The following is a 17,974-nucleotide window of genomic DNA, read 5'->3' as shown; positions in this document are numbered from 1 at the left end:
TGTTATGTACGACGGTTAAAAGGCACTTTTAATAAACCTTCTATTACATAGTCATTTTCAACACAAACCTCTCCAGAAACTTGTTCTGCCATATTTTTCACAATATCACTTAATTGGGAAATTAAAAACTTAATAATTCACAATTAATATAACTCTTAGACACTCGAACAAATCACAGATTTAAAATAATGCACTGCAAGAACACAATCACATTCAATTGCTAGCGTACTAAGCTATTGCTGCTTCGCGCCTGCGAAGAAACCGATCACGAGAGCGGCAACTCGCCCGCCTACAGTGCACGATGGAAACATAAGGGAGCGGAGGGGACGGGCAGTTGTGCGAAGGACAGCATGAGCGAAACGGTCACAGGCTACCTCACGTAGCAAGCGGTTTCTCCAGCGATGCCGCCTTGACAACTTGTTTCTTTTCGAGAGCAGAGAGCGCATATAAATCTAACAATTACTTTAATTTTAATTACTATGGTAAAACTAATAATACAAAATTATTACATTATGTTATATTATAAACTTTTTCTTTTGTAATTTCCTTGGGCTACCGCCGGTAGCCCCGGTAGTCCGCAAAATACGCCCCTGATATATATATATATATATATATATATATATATATATATATATATATATATATACACACAAATTGTTATAAACAGAGATAGTGACCTAGGATAAGTTATAACATATTTAGACTTGAATATATTACATGTTCATTTTGCTTATAACGAACGAGAGTTAAAAAAATACAACCTTGTGCCGTGTAATGTGAGTTACGAAAATAACCTCCTTCCGTTCATAGATATGTTAATAATCACATCTATTCCTTAAATTATTTATTCCTCTTAGTATTTATTTTTACCTTAAATCATAGATAAAAAATACATTGTTGGTACTATACACGAGCCTATTTTTAAATCGGAAAATAAGTAACGTGAGTGACGATAGCGTGACTTACGCATATGTAACGTTAGTTACATGATTCCTTAAATATTGCACTTAATGAGATGTTAACATTGTTGAAATTAGGAAGCAAGAAACAAAATTATTTCCAATGCGATTCAGCAGCAAAATTTTTAGATATGGCCTAAAGTCTGCCTTTGTGTTTGATTGCTCCATTGCTTCGTGGCAGTACGATGTTTAAAAGTGCCACAACTATAAAAGGGATAGGCCTAACACAAGTACACTCAGCCACGTGCGGTAGCCCAACAGATTACCCAAGCAGACGCGTAGTCAAGTTTTCTTTTCCTTCTTGCTATTTATATTTGATTCAAATACTTGTAACATTACTAATTATAAAAATACGTTGGTATTTGGTACCTTTTTTTTTTTTACAAAATCTATAAGATTAAGCCTACTGCAACTACTGCCTAAAATTAAAAATACTATTATAAAAGACTACTCTAAGTATTGGTAAGTCGTGACGAGCTATTTCATCTTGTTGGGGAAACATGTGTTACGAGGGGGATCCAGGAAATAACGACCGTTCGCGCATACCCGCCGCGCAGCTGACTCCCCTTCCTTGTTTGAAGGTCAACTGGCTTCCTTAACATGTGTTCTCATAATGTTGTGAGTACTGGTTGCAACAAGTCGCCATTGTGCATTTTGTGTTACTTCAAAATGAACGACGTGATTGATAATCCCGCCGACTGTGAGGTGAGGAGTGTGATTTGATTTTTGAATGCCCGACATTTGAAACCTGCAGAAATTTACCGGCAATTGAAAGAAGTGTATGGTGATACTGTAATGAATGAAAGAAATGTTTGAAAATGGTGCGAAATGTTCAACAATGGGCGAACAAATGTCCACGATGAAACTCGACCCGGACGCCCATCACTCATTACAGAAGACCTGAAGACTAAAGTGAACGACAGAATCTTGCAAGACAGGCGCACATCACTCGACGAATTGCATATTGCCTTTCCTAACATTTCTCGTTCTTTGCTTGGTGAAATTGTGTCGCAACATCTTGGCTACCAAAAAATCTATGCACGATGGGTTCCACGGCAACTGAGTGACCAACACAAAACTCAGAGAATGGCCTCAGCATTGACATTCTTGATGCGATATCACACAGATGGAGACGCCTTTCTTGATCAAATTGTGACTGGTGATGAGACCTGGGTGTCTCACAACACCCCAGAGACCAAGCGCCAATCACGTCAGTGGCATCATCCCTCATCACCCAAGAAACCGAGAAAATTCAAACAGACTCTCTCAACACAAAAAGTCATGGCTACTGTCTTTTGGGAACGCAAAGGTGTTCTTTTGCTGGATTTCATGCCAAGAGGCACTACGATCAATGCAAATCGTTATTGTGAGACTTTACGAAAACTACGGCGAGCCATCCAAAACAAGAGGCGAGGAATGCTTTCGAGAGGAGTTGTGCTTCTTCACGACAACGTCCGCTCGCACACTGCTGCTTCAACTCGAGAATTGCTGGATCAATTCGGTTGGGAAATCTTTGATCATCCGCCCTATAGTCCAGACCTTGCTCCTAGCGATTTTCACCTTTTCACTAAGCTGAAAGACTTTCTGGGTGGTACGCGTTTTGGAAGTGATGAAGAGTTGAAGAAGACAGTGAACACCTGGCTTAATGAACTGGCGGTAGAGGAGTATAACACGGGAAATCTAAAGCTAGTGAACAGATACGACAAATGTTTAAATGTAGGTGGTGATTATGTAGAGAAGTAAAGGAAGCTTCAGTTATGTAACAGACTTTGTTTTTTTCAAATAAATATTTTTTTTTAATTATTACAACAAAACGGTCGTTATTTCCTGGATCCCCCTCGTAATAATGTCGACCCAGAAATTCATCAAGAAATTTTGTGCGGTTTGATGATTTGGAGAAAAACGCTGCAAGCCCAGAAAGAGTAGCAAAAAATATACGGCATTCAGGAATACTTGAAGCACTTTGGGACAGTGCTAAATTTAAACAGTGTGCATAGCAGTGAACAAAGAGACCTTGTGAAAAAACGCCTTAGTATTAGCTTGACACCATGTAATGAAGAAGTCGTCACTGCACTTCCATCGTAGCTCTGTGCGATAAATTTCTTACTGCAGTTTGAAAAGTCTTGAATATCTCTTTAAAAAAAAGATCAGAATGTGCTGCCGCTGTTTTGTCCTCACATCACGGAAGCACACAAACCGCTCTACCATCCTTCCTTCAATCGTATATCGATAAACGAGAGAAAATTGTGATTTATTCGAGACGTCAGTTGTCTCATCAGCTAATATGGCAAAAAAATCTGATTTCTGTAAGTGCTGTTTAATTTCCTTATTAAGTGCACTGGTAACAGATTCAATTAAATTTTTTTGAATATGATTTGATACACCTTTGAATACTGTAGATATCTACAAGTGATTTTGAATAATACTTTGTTGTGTTTGGTCACTTAGGTCAGTTTCAATATGCACAGTTCCAAAAGTCGCGAGTGCGTTAGAAGCACGAATATGGTGCAATAGCAACATCATGATCCCGTATTGCTTTAGTTAAATTACTGTATTTAGCTTTTGTTGCTGAATTAAATTATTATTATCACCAGACATCATCAAAACTTTTTATTACACTTATATACACGTACACACTGTAACTACAAAGTACCGGTACAAACGCGAGAGAAACAGTACGTTTTACACTCATTCGACTTCGCGCACACAGCCAGCCCAGGCAGGCTACCGGCAGCTTGGGGTATATGCATCTACTACATTCTCGTGAGGCGTCCCTCATTGGTTAGAAGTTATGATGACGTGGGTTGTCATGGCAACTTCCATGCTAACTTGCATTCAGCACTGCTGGCACGCTGGTGCATTGTATATGCCCCATCATGCGTCTTACAATTAACAAAACGTATTTAGAAACGTTTCAGGACTTTATGATTAAATGAACAGAAAGTTTAATCACGGATTTACGTAGATATCGTGATTCTTATAATCAATCAGTGCTGCCCAAGCCGTACTTGGGTTGCTTGGGTGGACTGCACGTCACTGACACTGCATTAAGCCTACCACATAAGAAGGAAAACTTGCTACCTTCTTTTTAAGTAAGGAGGCCAGATATGATTATCAGATAGGTATCAACACTTCGACTTCAGAGTCTGTTTCTAAGAATTCTTTGGTGCATGGTACAAACATTGAAGATTCAGCATGTGAGGGGTGAATTAATTTCTATGGATATTAAAGTACCAACTTTTGTATTATTAGTCAAATTTTATTATAGTATAACCGAAGTTTCATACGTGTTGCAAAGTGCTGTAGATGAAGATGACGTTAAAATAATGTGTCTCAATATTTCTGGCAGTTATAGATTACTTTTTAAAATCTATGAAAGAGACACATCATATTATGTGAGAATGAACCAGATTGCATGCAAGCTATCTATGAGGGGCAGTCAAATGAGGATTAGATGCCAAAAAGTATTATTAATTTTATTACATTTATTACTTCAAATATCTCCAAAATTGTTTACACATTTATCCCCCTGGGAGACAAGACGATCAATCCCATTCTTGAAAAGGCTTGTGGGGTGTCAACCGAACCAGTTTTTCACCCAGCCATACACGTCTTCGTCCGATGCAAAATGAAGTCAAAGAAGTCTTTCTTCAACCCTCCAAAAATGTGAAAATCGCATGGGGAGATATCAGGACTGTAGGGGAGGTGTTGAAGATTTTCCCAAACAAATCTCTGAATCGTATTCCTCACGGAGTTGGCAGTACGTGGACGGGCATTATCATGAAGAAGGATAGTGCTGTTCGATAGCATTCCAGGGCGTTTTGACTTAATGGCACGTTTCAGTTTCTGTAAAGTTCCTTCATAACGCTGTGCATTGATTGTGGCCCCATGCTCGAGAAACTCAACAAGGAGAGAACCCCTAGAATCGAAGAAGAATGTCAATATGACTTTACTGGAACTTGCGTACATTGCTGTAGATTTTTTCGATGGGGGGAACCCATGTGTTTCCATTGTTGGTTCTGCCGTTTGCTCTCCGGTTCAAAATTGTGACACCACGATTCGTCTTCAGTAACAATACAGGACAGAAATGTATACTCTTCTTCGTGGTATCGTTGCAAGTGACCCAGTGAAGCAGCCATTCTGTTTGTTTTTTGTTCCTCCGTCAACTGATGTGGAACCCATTGCACATAGATTTTTCGGTAATGCAGGTGCTTCGCCGCAATGACGTGTACGGAACCGTGACTTATTCCCACCAAACGATGAAGTTCTTCCATAGTGATTCGTCGATTTCCCCGTATACAGTAAGATCATCAACATCAGCATTAACAGCAGGAGTGATGGCATGATGAGTCTGTCCTGAGCGAACTTCGCCTTGCAGTGACACGCGTCCCTCTCTGAATCTCTTGTGCCATTTCAGTATACGCGCACATGACATGCTGGGTTCGCCGTAAACAGCAGACATGCGACAATGAATTTCTCGTCCTCCTACTCCTTCGGTAGTCAAAAATCGCACTACACCTCGCTATTCTTCTTTATATGCCTCCATTAGTGATGATGGACGTAAACATGTATCTCTAAAGGTGTGTACACACTTAGCGAACGAACAACGAACGAATGATGAAGCGAAACTGCGATGTTCGTACGCTGTTTGGAGCAACGTACAATTCATCAGCAAATGGTCAGAAAACTTTCACGTTCGCTGATTACCCACAATAATAGCAGACGAAAATATAATCATAGCAAGTGCAGCCGTTGTTATTATAGGCAGTTTAACAAAAAGAAAGTTAAAAAGCAAAAGGCGATGGTGGCAGACGCCACTCTACGAAAGTCGCAATCAATATAGAGGCACTGACTTGCTTCATGATTTACGTCGAATGGAATCGGGACAGTTTCACAACTTCTGTCGCATTTCAGAAACGGACTTCGAAATATTACTGTGCAATATAGGGCCAAAAATTTCCAAGAAAGACACAGGCTGGCGAGAAGCAATACCTATTCAGGAAAGGCTAGCATTAACACTTCGATATCTCGCTACAGGAGATTCGTATACAAGTTTAATATATTTATCCAAAGCGTCGAAACAGCTGATTAGCAGGATTGTTCCAGAAGTATGTACTGCTATAATTGAGGAACTGGAAGATTTTATTAAGGTACGACTGCAAGACAGGGGAAAGTTTCAATATACGGATACCTCACTGACAATAATTATCTTAAAATACTAAAAACAGAGATTTGTCTGTGTTTATCGAATGCGCATCATGCTTACGAAAAGGCACTTTTCAGTGCCAATAATTTATTTTGTGCGCACAAGATTGAAACTTTGTTTTTTCTGGGCGTGAATTTGTTAATACGCGAACCAAGTTGACTCGTACACTTCATCACTCCCCATTTCAGATCTTTTTTATGGACTTCTGTCTTTCCCTCCGGAATGATGTCAGTAGGGACTCATTTTCTTTTTGACTTCTGCTCCCTACAATAAACAACAAATATGTATCTACTGAAAATAAATAAACAAAAATAATTTCAAATTTTGCACGTGTTTGACTCGTCCACATCTTTCCATTAGCTTCCCAGACATCATGTTTTCTTACTTTATTGTGGTAAGTAGGATACTTGGGATTCCATAAAGTTTCCTATTCCCTATATGCATTCTAATAAGATTTATAACAGCGTCTTCCGTCCACTCCAGTTTCGACATCCTGTTGGTGAAATTGAACTAAGCGCTGCGTTCTGCTACGAACTACAACAGTGGCAAATCCCATCCACAACGAATACCAACTTCCTTTGATGTACCGACAAGCGACGGATCACTTCCGAAGGCAAACCAAACGATCGGTTTGCCTTTGCTGCGACGTACACACGTTCCGATTTTCAGTCAGCGAATGCATTCGTTTGTCGTTCGTTCGCTAAGTGTGTACGCACCTTAACGTCACTTCCAGCACAATGAACGAACGACTATTAGTGTGTAAAGGTTGACGCTCACTGGCACGAACCGACAATATTCTGCGAGAGACGTATGCATGTATTTTAAACGGCAAACGCTCATTTGTCCGAACGGAAGCAACCGGCTGCCGGTCCTGACGGACAGGGTTCTCGCGACAAGACCCTACCGGAATTTCCGATGACGATCGTCAGCATTCGTATGTCTTCGCTGGTCTTCGGAGAAAAGTGTGTTGGCTGTTCTCAGTACTTTCCCACTCAATATGTGCTGGTGCGTTGTCCAGACAGATTATTCTTAAAATGGGTGATGAAAAGTTAATTTTAACAGTGCTAATCGCGCTTCTGTGCTGATTGGCCTTCGAAATGTGATGTTTCCCTTCATTATATCAAGTGCTAATAACAGATGAAGTTTTAAACATTTTTCTTCGCTCATACGAAAGTACTAAAAAAACCATTACTCGATCTTTACACAAATCTGGGAAAAGATGTTTAAATTAATCAAAACACTTTTTTATAATGTTATGACTAGAGCCCGGATTGTATGTAATTACATATTCCGTTCCTATATATGTAGCTATAAGGAAAGCTAAAAGTCCGCGAATCATATTAAAGGAATCATTATTCCGAATTTTTAAATGTTTTTACATATTTTGGTGCATAATAAATATTTTGGCATATATTATATTTTTTTACATATTTTTAAGGATATTGCATATTTTGAAATTTTCTCTCTACGTAATTCTTAAGTTATTTTTTTTAAATTGTTTATAAAGCTTATCCCTTCGTCTCTAGTGCATAAATATAATTTAATAATTGAAAATAATAACGTATTCTGTCAAAAAATGGACATCTCTTTGCAATGCTAATAGTTTGTAGGCTATATCCCTTGAGAAGTAACGGTAAAGTAGGTACAAATACCAATGTAAATGGTGGGTCATTGTACTGCTAACGTAGTGAAGGAAAGAATGAAAATTACCCTGTGGGTATGACCGTTTCGCACAAACACCCCCAATCAGTTGCTCTAAAAGAAAACAATAGTTTTTTTCTGTTTTTTTTTTTTTTTAAGAAACTTATTTTGACATCAGGTAATACAAGTAGCAAGCCTACTGCCATTCGCATCCAAGTTAAAAGACTGGATTTCAATTTACTATTCCTTTACTAAAATGGTAAAATCGTGCAGTCCAAAGTGTGTGACAAACGCATTGGGTGCTCCATGAAGTTACAATTAGAACAGCATTTAAAAATTGGATTTCATGTGAGAAATAAAAAACGTGCTCCGTCGAAAGAAACAAGTTCTTCTTACACAAGTGGTGCTGAAACATTCGTCTTCTACAAGTGAATTTAATAAAAATTTGTGCATGGCAATGGTTGCTGCAAACGTACAGTGGTATAAACTTGGAGTTCCAAAGTTCCGAGCATTCCTACACAAATACTGCAACTTCAATATTTCGCATGAATCAACACTCCGGAAAAAATATTTGAACTCCTGCTACACTGACACAATGGAAACGATTAGAGATGGACTTGATGGTTCCTACGTATGAGTTGCCGTTGACCAGACGATCAATGACGGCAGGAAATATGAAAAAATATTTAATTATTAATTGCGCCTCCACACAATAATTAAATGAGGTTGAATCACACGTGGACCTGTAATTTTTTATTAGTGAGCAAAAATACATCTAATAAAGCTTAGATTTTAAATTACCAACGTTTATTTTTATTTATTACATATTTATCTACATATTTTGTCATTTTTAGCTCCATATTTATTATGTACATAGTTATCATTTTCACATTACATAAAATCCGGGCTCTAGTTATGGGCTGATATTTTCTTTCTTCCTTCCTCATCAGCTAAAGACTCAGTAAAATAAAATCATCTTCGGAACTGCTACTATCCCACTCCATGTTTAAACCAGACTGCCTGTCGACTGTACCGGAATATTCCGAGCAGTGAGCGTCAGAGCTTCCGCGGAAGACGGACGGCTGTAGATTTCCGTTCCGGTCGGTTCGTGCCAGTGAGCGTCAACCTTTAGAAAAGATCGTAACTGTGCTTTCGCAAGTCGCCACTAGATGTCAGTTCAGCAATCAAATTACAGTGGTACCAACTTGCCTGTCGTAAGTTATACGCAAGGTGACCCGTTTTCATTTGACTGTCCCTCATACATCAATTGTTAAAATGAAAGGGGACAGAATGTTTTACAAAATTTATAAGAAACTTGACATCAAAGAAATATACAGTAGAGGAGGCAAAATCTGTCCTCTGACCTTATCGCGTGCCGTGGCTATATCACAGTCTAATACGTATTAGACTGTGGCTATATCATCAATGGGTGTGGATGGGAAAGATAGGTTTCAGTCTGAGATCAACTTCCATGTCGGTAGATTGGTATAAAATTAACCATAAAACAAATTCTCTATCCCCCCTCGCAGAGCTCACATGCCAGGTCTCGCCTCCTCATCTATAATTGGGTTTATATTATATGTAATACATTTGAATTTAAAGTTCTTTTGAAATAAAATGTTCATTTGTCATTGTGTATACAGTGAAAATTTGAAATTATAGGGACGTCATACACTATGTAATGGAGTAACAAAATCACCATTGGTGGCAATATTATAAAAGACAATTGTTAAAGAGGTTTATTGTTATATAATGTTCCACTAAGATTTAAGAATCATTGTGTAAAAAAACACAACGGTCACAAATTTACACTTACGGACAAAATGTAACGTGAGTTACTAGTACTTTCTAATAAAATTATTTTCGTTTATTCCTCTTTTTGTTATCAATAGTTTAAGAAAGTGGCTCTATATTCTAAACATATATAACAGCACTACATACTGATAAAATTGGAAACATATAAGACGTTTACTTTCAGAGAGATTTAAAGTAACCTTATTGTATTTGCTTGGAATGTCTTTTTTGTGTAACGTTAGTTACAAATCACAAATTTAATACCGGTATTTTTGTGTGACTGTTGTGTATTAATTTATGATGTATGTTAGGGAAAGTTGCTTAATTGTGTTATAGAGTACCGCTATAAGAAATGTTTTGTTTATGTGTTGTAACTGTTTTCTGTATGTCTCAATTGATGACTGATATTTGATTTGCAATCGCAATGTTTAAATTACGGATGGTTTAGGTTTTATTTCCATTGTGTAAGCTAATTTATTTTTCTTTTCAATTTGTTTTATGCTTAGGCCTATTTTTTGTGTAAAACTATAGCCCTAGCATACATATGTAAAATAGGGCTACCCCCCATTGGAGATACAATAATAATAATAATAATAATAATAATAATAATAATAATAATAATAATAATAATAATAAGGTCGACCTGGTTGGCGAGTTGGTATAGCGCTGGCCTTCTATGCCCAAGGTTGCGGGTTCGATCCCGGGCCAGGTCGATGGCATTTAAGTGTGCTTAAATGCGACAGGTTCATGTCAGTAGATTTACTGGCATGTAAAAGAACTCCTGCGGGACAAAATTCCGGCACATCCGGCGACGCTGATATAACCTCTGCAGTTGCGAGCGTCGTTAAATAAAATATAACATAATAATAATAATAATAATAATAATAATAATAATAATAATAATAATAATAATAATAATAAACTATATTCCCGATTACTGGTTACTGTCATGAAGAGTGTTCCTAAGTGCAATAAATAAGACGAGAAAACTTTCTTAATTTTTTGTTTTGGTATATCTAAAAGCAGACTTCGAAGTTGAGGTCCCAGTCAGTGCGATACAAGTTAACTGATAGCGGAGTGCTGGGTGGAGGTGGGGAAAACAGACTAAGGCTTGTTTACATTTTCCATTTTCTATCCACTGTGCTGTCTGTCTAGGTATGGTTGACTTGACGTTAGAGGTTTCGTACGTTCTAGCACTGAAGTTGGACATTTGGGACAATATGAAGTCATTGCAACGTTAAGAACTAAATCCAACTGGAACAAATATTTAAATATACATTATTAACTTTTTTCCACAAGAAAATAAAATAAACCTTACAAGAAAATGCAAAATACATCACAACTGCTGGCAAAAATACGACCTCAATAATTATTTTATTATGGACTAAAAATGCGTAACATGATTTTGAAATACATTCTACACAAATTATTAAGAAATTATGGCATGTATAAATTCAAATTAATAATGAAAAAGAGATTTAGAATATGTAATTGAAATTGGTATTACCGTACTATAATGTCTGACTTATATGTTTTAAATAATATCTTGTGTTTTGAAGATACTTCATTATAATTTATTTGATTCTCAGTTTACTATATTTTATTATCAAGTTAACTTACAAAACTTTCACTTTGAACTTTTTACCGATATTAAAATCTTACTAAATATAATATTTGAGTTTTTTCATTTTAAATATATTGCCTTTCTGCCTTCTTAATAATTTATTAAGCTATGTACTATATGCTTAATCTTTGCTCTGAACGAGAGTTCTATTCATGCAGGTATCATAATTTAGCAAATATAATATAATACTGTTTTCTAAATGTTTATCTAAATTTTGTGTCTTTTATAGTAATGCTAAACACTAAAAGATATTTATTTTTATGTGCTAAAAATTTGAAAAATATGTGCTAAAACCAAGAAAAAAAATATTTTCTGAAAATGAATACAAAAACATCAGGATGTTCGTAACTTACTAGAAAAAATTATATTCAAACTCACTAATGGCAGCTAAACATCAGATGTAAAATGCAGACTGGAGTTACAGTGCACAATAAATGTCATCTCCAGATTATGGATTACAAATCCTTGCCTATTATTCGAGAACAATGCCTTATATTGAGAAAAGGAATGTTCTACATCACACGATGTTAACCTTGCATATTTGAAGAGGGGTATATCACTAACACACACACGATCAAGTTCACACTTGAGAGGCTTTGCAGAAAGTTTGGTAGCCACTATTTTTCTCAAATGTTAAATTTTTTTCTTAGAACTTCTATTTTCGAACCTGAGATAGTGTTAAGTTGTCTTTCAACATGTTGTATTTCTTTAGCTGAATTACTCAATAAATCTACAGACGTTCCTAGTTTCTTTGAGTGAATCAAGAAACCGAAATTAGCAGGCATGAAGGCCAATTCTTATTTTAAAGCAGTATCACATATTAAATTCTTAATGATCTTAGTCTCAGTTGCAGAGGCATGGTCTTTGTCCAGTTCACTTACTACAGATGTAGTAATGATCTGCATAATACAACACGACGTTAAACCAGGTGCTCTAACGCGTGACTACAGGTGTAGGAGGCAATGGAAAATCAGGATTTATCTTTTTGAAAAGATCAATCTGTGATGGTGATTTTACAAAGCCCTTTTTTTTCGTTGGACACTAACTGTCCACATTAGGATAAATGTATCGGATTATTTCACTATTGAACGACACGTTACATGAATCATGTTAGGGTAACTTACACAAAGACCTTCAGCAGCTTTCTTTATGTATTCTGCGGAGTCGATAAGCAGAAGCAATACATTGCCATATTCCACACCATTCGCCACAAGATATTCAAAGATTGATTAAATAGCCTAGCTATTGTTACAAGATTTGCAGCTGGCATTTCTTTATAGGCTAGCAAGAAAAATTTCTTGGAAATGATTTCGTCATTTTTAAGTACACCTACTATTACATTTCCCACTTTTCGACCACTGGCATCGGTAGTTTCGTCAATACTCAACCAGATTTTTTTTATTTTCACATATAGACCTAATGATTTGTAATGTTTCATCGTAGCACTTTGGAAGATAATTTTTCCTTAGTGTCTACTCATCAGGAGGACTATGTTCGTATATTTAGTAAGAAACTTTCTGAGCTCGGGATTGTTCACTTTATGAAGAAGAATGTCAGTTGAAAGAAAGGCTTTACATAAATCTCAATAATAATCTGAGTGTTTTGGAATGTTAAGATAGGGATGGCGTTGATTCTCCTATAAGAAATTGTCTCGACGAAACACGCGATGCAGCTGTGATGTGCTTACTTCCTGACATACATATGTTGTATTACCTGGGATCGTTGGTCTGTACTTACTGATTTCGCACATGGCTGGCAAAATAAAGCGTTTTTAAACTCTAGTAGGCCTACGTATGTTACAAACGCTCGCGTACACACGATTTCACTTTAGGCATTTTTAAATTCACACAGCTATACACTTCACAAAATAAACTAACTGCTCTAGTGATTTGATTGTAACTAACAAACAGGCAAGAATATCCGACTCACTGCATTGAGTCAGTGTTTACAGACGCAAAAAAAAAACACACGCACATTAACATAGAGGTCACTGTATAATGTAATCTCGAGACTGGATTCTGTTCTTCCCCGATTAAGCAAGTGCAAGTGAATCATTTTCACCTCAAGAGAAAGTGAACCATTCGTATTGAATTCTTTCGAGATACAAATTTTTGTTTTAAAATGTTAAAAGAGAAAGAGGAAAAGTACTAAAATATGTATTTATGAAGAAAATATCGAAAATATTTATTCACATAACTTTTTTTTTTTTTGTAAAATATGTGTTTTTACGTAAAATAAAATTTGGAATTTGCGTTTGTCGGACCTCGATATGGATATTAAACTTTGTTTTAGGAGTGTATGCATTAGAAAAAAAACATTTTTACATACAAATCTGGGCCAAAGTATTGTTATTATTTTAAAACAAGTATATTTTTGTGATTTATACTTCACAATTACTTACTTTATTTATGTCTTTTTCCTTTTAATTACAAATGTTGTATGCTTTGATGATAATAATAATAATAATAATAATAATAATAACAATACAGATTGTTTAAAATTACCTTCTTAAACAGTATTGCTTTGTATAATTCTTTATAGGCCTAAGAAAATGTGTTTCTACAGCTCAGAGATGACAATACATTGTATTCTGGCCAACATAACCAAAGCTCGGAACTTGGGGACTTGTGTGTCGTGAGCATGAGTAAGGTTAAGGTACGATGTACACAAAGCTCACGCTGCAAGTGCTCAGGGACAGTCGTGTGTACTAAGAAAGTGGTCACATCGAATAACAGGAAGACGGATGAGGAAACTGTGTCATTTCGAAGCCAGTGACATTCAGAGAATTACAGGAAAACGGTCTGTTTGAAGAATTAGAAAATACGTGTTATTCGAATGGGTATTATAGAAGTTTAAAAATACATTTTTTAAACTTTAGGTACAGAATTCGTCGAGGAATTCGGAGGAGATACCTTATTTGTTTTCGAATGGAAAGTTTATATTTTGTAAGTTGTGCCACACATAAATTAGAGGTATTCATTGAAAAACATTGCAGTCCCTTAAATTAGTGGAAAATCTGTTCATAGCCATGGATCAAGTCGTAGAGGAGCCTGCCCTAATAGTGACACACAAATTGAAAATTATTTTCGAGAAAAATTTAGGATATAGGCCTACTTATTTTTCTCAGATACGAGATCAGCTAGCAAGTGCTGAAAATCGACCAAGAAAACAGTGACAGTGAAAACATTCAGTGTTTTAAGTTTGCTCTCGTCACTTCATATGATGTGGAAATAAATTTTTCTCGTTTCGTATCATATGAAGAAGTTATGGGTTCGGAAATATGTACAGAGGAGAACAGTAAAGTTGATATATTTCTCATGTTTATTTTTATTATATATTATATGCTAAAAATTACGTGTTTCAACCCACCGTACTACTAGCAATATGTTCTTCCACCAGACCTGACAGTACCTCCGTGCTGGAAGCGGGAGTTTGTTGATATTGGTGTCCGGTCGCTTAACCACGTGTAAAGACACAAGTCCCCAAGTTCCGAGCTTTGAACATAACACAGTATTTACGTTCGTCTTGAGGCAAAAGTTTGTCTATCTATCTGTCTGTCTGTCTGTCTATCTGACCTATATTACAAAATCTCCAATTGACACAGTGTGTGTACGATAGAAGAGGACTATTTTGCCAGCTGCTCTATGCTTTATCCTGTGTACACGTAACTCAGAGTTTATGCGCCTCAATTGCTAAGTCTACTAATAATTTCATAAATGTGTCTGAATTTAACATGTGTTACTGTGGAATGACCCTACATGTTTCATATAATAGTAGATATAAAATATAATCTTCCTTTTCAGGTGAACGCTGATATTATATGGACACTGGTAAATGAACGTGGAGATATTATTGTGTGCTTATTATTTCCTATTAAAATCATAATATGAAAAGGTAAGAAAATATCTGCTGAGTGGCTAGAAACCTTGAAGCCTATTCATTGTGAAATAAGTAACAAAGATTACCTATACTGTGTGACAACAGCAATAACAGTAGCGAAAGTAATGCATCACAGTCAGTTAAGTAAATTATATGAAATGTCTAAAAATGTGTTATATGAAGTACCTAGATTCCATATTTTGTGACGTCTGGTGTTGCAGTTATATTTTTACATTCAAATAAACTATTAAAATGAATTAGTAGACTATATAAAAACACGAAATACATGAACAAAGATTTTCTAATGTAGAAAAGTGTAGGCCTACTATAAATACATAAAATTATCAGTTTAACTTCTACATTTCTTACAATATTATATGGTCTATATATCCATAAACGTAATTTTTTACGCAAACGTTAAATATCTACTTTTTACATACCGACAACCTATAGGCCTATAAATATTTTGATAGTGATCTATATCTTGAAACTTCTACATTCTATAATCACAGGTACAAATTAATTTTATTTTATTAACAATGCAATGTTAACACTATTGGCCCATATTCATTAAACTACAGATAATGGCGGATATCATTCCGAAACTAGTCACTAAGGTATAGTACCTTCTTAAATTTCAGTAGTTAACAGTTAATTATAAAGTTGTTAATTAAACAAGTTTTTAACAATTATTATTTCTCATATATGGTGTTAAAAGTGTGTAAATCAAGAATGAATATAAATAAATGTCTTTGTCGTTAACTACATCTTGGACTTGCTAAGCAATTTAAAAGTTTTGTATAATTTACTAAAACATTATTTTATGTAATGAGCTCTTAATAAACATTTTGTAACTGTGAATTGAGCATGTATTAAGAAAACTGAGTTTACGTAATTTTATTTAAAAGATAACTACACTGCTCCGTCGATATAGGAGAAAGCCACTGTTTACCTACTTACATGTAACACACGGAGCAAGTCCCAGGCAATCGGCAAGCATGATGTTTAGGTAGAACATGAATGTCAAAGAATATTATGGACAGTAAAAAACCGATCATACGGGAATGGGTATTTAATAGTTGTTTCTTGGTAGGTTATTTTACGACGCTTTATCAACATCTTTGGTTATTTAGCGTCTGACTAAGATGAAGGTGATAATGCCGGTTAAATAGTTAATTCGTTACAAAAAGTGAATCTGACACAACGTCAATACAAATTAATTTTTCCTAGAATATATCTATCTATAAGATACAATAAAAAGTTAACAAACAAATGAATATAAAGTAAGGAAATCAGTAAGTAAATAAGTAAATTAATTAATTGAATATTATTTTAAACTCTACAGTAATATGATTAATATTTGCGCCGTTTTCAAGACGTTGAATAATATTTACTTTGTGAACATGTTTGTGACATGATGCTTTACCGGTATGCGGGGGATTGAATTTTCGTCGCAACAACAGATTACGTTGTACTGTTTTGCAGCTTTCTTCAGACTTAAAGGCATTCTACTAAATAGGTGGAGCAGTGTATTACATACACCAGTTATCTTAGAACTTGATTTAAATTATGACAATTCTGGGCTGGAGATTTGAAAGATGTATGCAGAAATTTAGTACGTTCCAAGAATATAGTGAGGAATCATACAGTTTTAAATATGTTTGTTAAAATTTATGTACCATTACAAATAATATGAATCTTGAAGTTTTAATTTCAATATACTGCTGTGAATGTAAATGTGATTTAAAATATTGTAAGTATGTCTATATTATACCAAAATAAATTGTCACATAATGGGTATTCTTAATTCATTTTCCATATTAACCAATATGTATGACGCAGTTTTTTCTGCATGTGGATTTTTTCGGAAAAATTTTTTTACATCTCATCACATATTAAGAATTGCAGGTGACGTGTGACAGCGTTTTGACCTTATAGCTCCAAACTATGACACCTCCGGAAAAATCGCTGTGACAGATAAAAGCGGGTTTGTCATATTGTGATTTTTGTGTTCGGATGATTCTTGGCGATTGTGAATGTTTCTCATCACGAACCGTTTATGTTTATGTTTATCGCTTTTCTACGAATTGAATTGATATACCGGTACCATTTCTTATATCAACAATAGTGATTAGCATGGCGTGTATACTGAAAACAAAATACGCTCTGAGATGTTATTGCGATGTGTGGGAGCATAATTATATTGTCTAAGAATATTTACGAATAATTAAGTGATTAATTCGTGGAAGAAAAATATAGCAAGTGCATAGCTTCTCTATCAAAGAGTTGCCAACTTTAACCTTTTGAGTGGGACGAAAATTAACTAGGTCCCAGTTATGTTGTCCTTCAAGTTAATCTTCTGAAATTTTCTGTCACCTAATTCCTCGTAATAAGTCTCTTTCCACTAGTAAAACTTCACTCTCACCATCATCTCCATCCAAGTAGGCCTAATTAAACGAAATCCCTCCTGAAATTTTCTGTCACCTAATTCCTCGTAATAATTCTTTTTCCACTAGAGAAACTTCATGCTCACCATCATCCCTATCCAAGTAATTAACCCAAATACAATAATAATTGCCTTAGAAATAAATCACATGTGGATCTGGCTGCCATTTTGTTTTACTAGGCCTATTTATCACTGGTTATATCCATTAACCGCTCGAATATGGCTGGTTAACCTCCTGTGTAAGTGCTAACCGAGGTCGATGCACCGTAAAATGCTTAACCAGAAGTTAGGTGGCAATTTTAACCGGTGATTGCACTAACCGACGTTGATGCACGTGGCCATTAGGCAATAATTTGAACTTACTTTCAGATTTTGTTTCGTTCTTTTTGCATTAGTTGTGAAGTACCTTCCTGTAACACTACTTT

The 17,974-nt window shown here is 35.6% G+C and overlaps 1 protein-coding gene across 3 annotated transcripts in view; it reads left to right on the top strand.

Annotated features, from left to right (window-relative positions):
* LOC138703349 (NPC intracellular cholesterol transporter 2 homolog a-like) overlaps positions 1 to 16,901 on the top strand; it is an 85,734-nt gene extending 68,833 nt beyond the window's left edge. For all 3 annotated transcript variants that reach the window (XR_011333122.1, XR_011333123.1, XR_011333121.1), the window contains one exon: positions 15,028 to 16,901. The gene's annotated coding sequence lies outside the window, so the exon portion shown is untranslated. The remainder of the gene's footprint in view (positions 1 to 15,027) is intronic.
* The last annotated feature ends 1,073 nt before the right edge of the window (positions 16,902 to 17,974 follow it).

Source organism: Periplaneta americana, chromosome 7 (genome assembly GCF_040183065.1).
Source record: "Periplaneta americana isolate PAMFEO1 chromosome 7, P.americana_PAMFEO1_priV1, whole genome shotgun sequence".
NCBI lineage: Eukaryota > Metazoa > Arthropoda > Insecta > Blattodea > Blattidae > Periplaneta > Periplaneta americana.
Note: the sequence above shows the minus strand (reverse complement) of the source record. Positions and strands in the feature narration are given on the sequence as shown.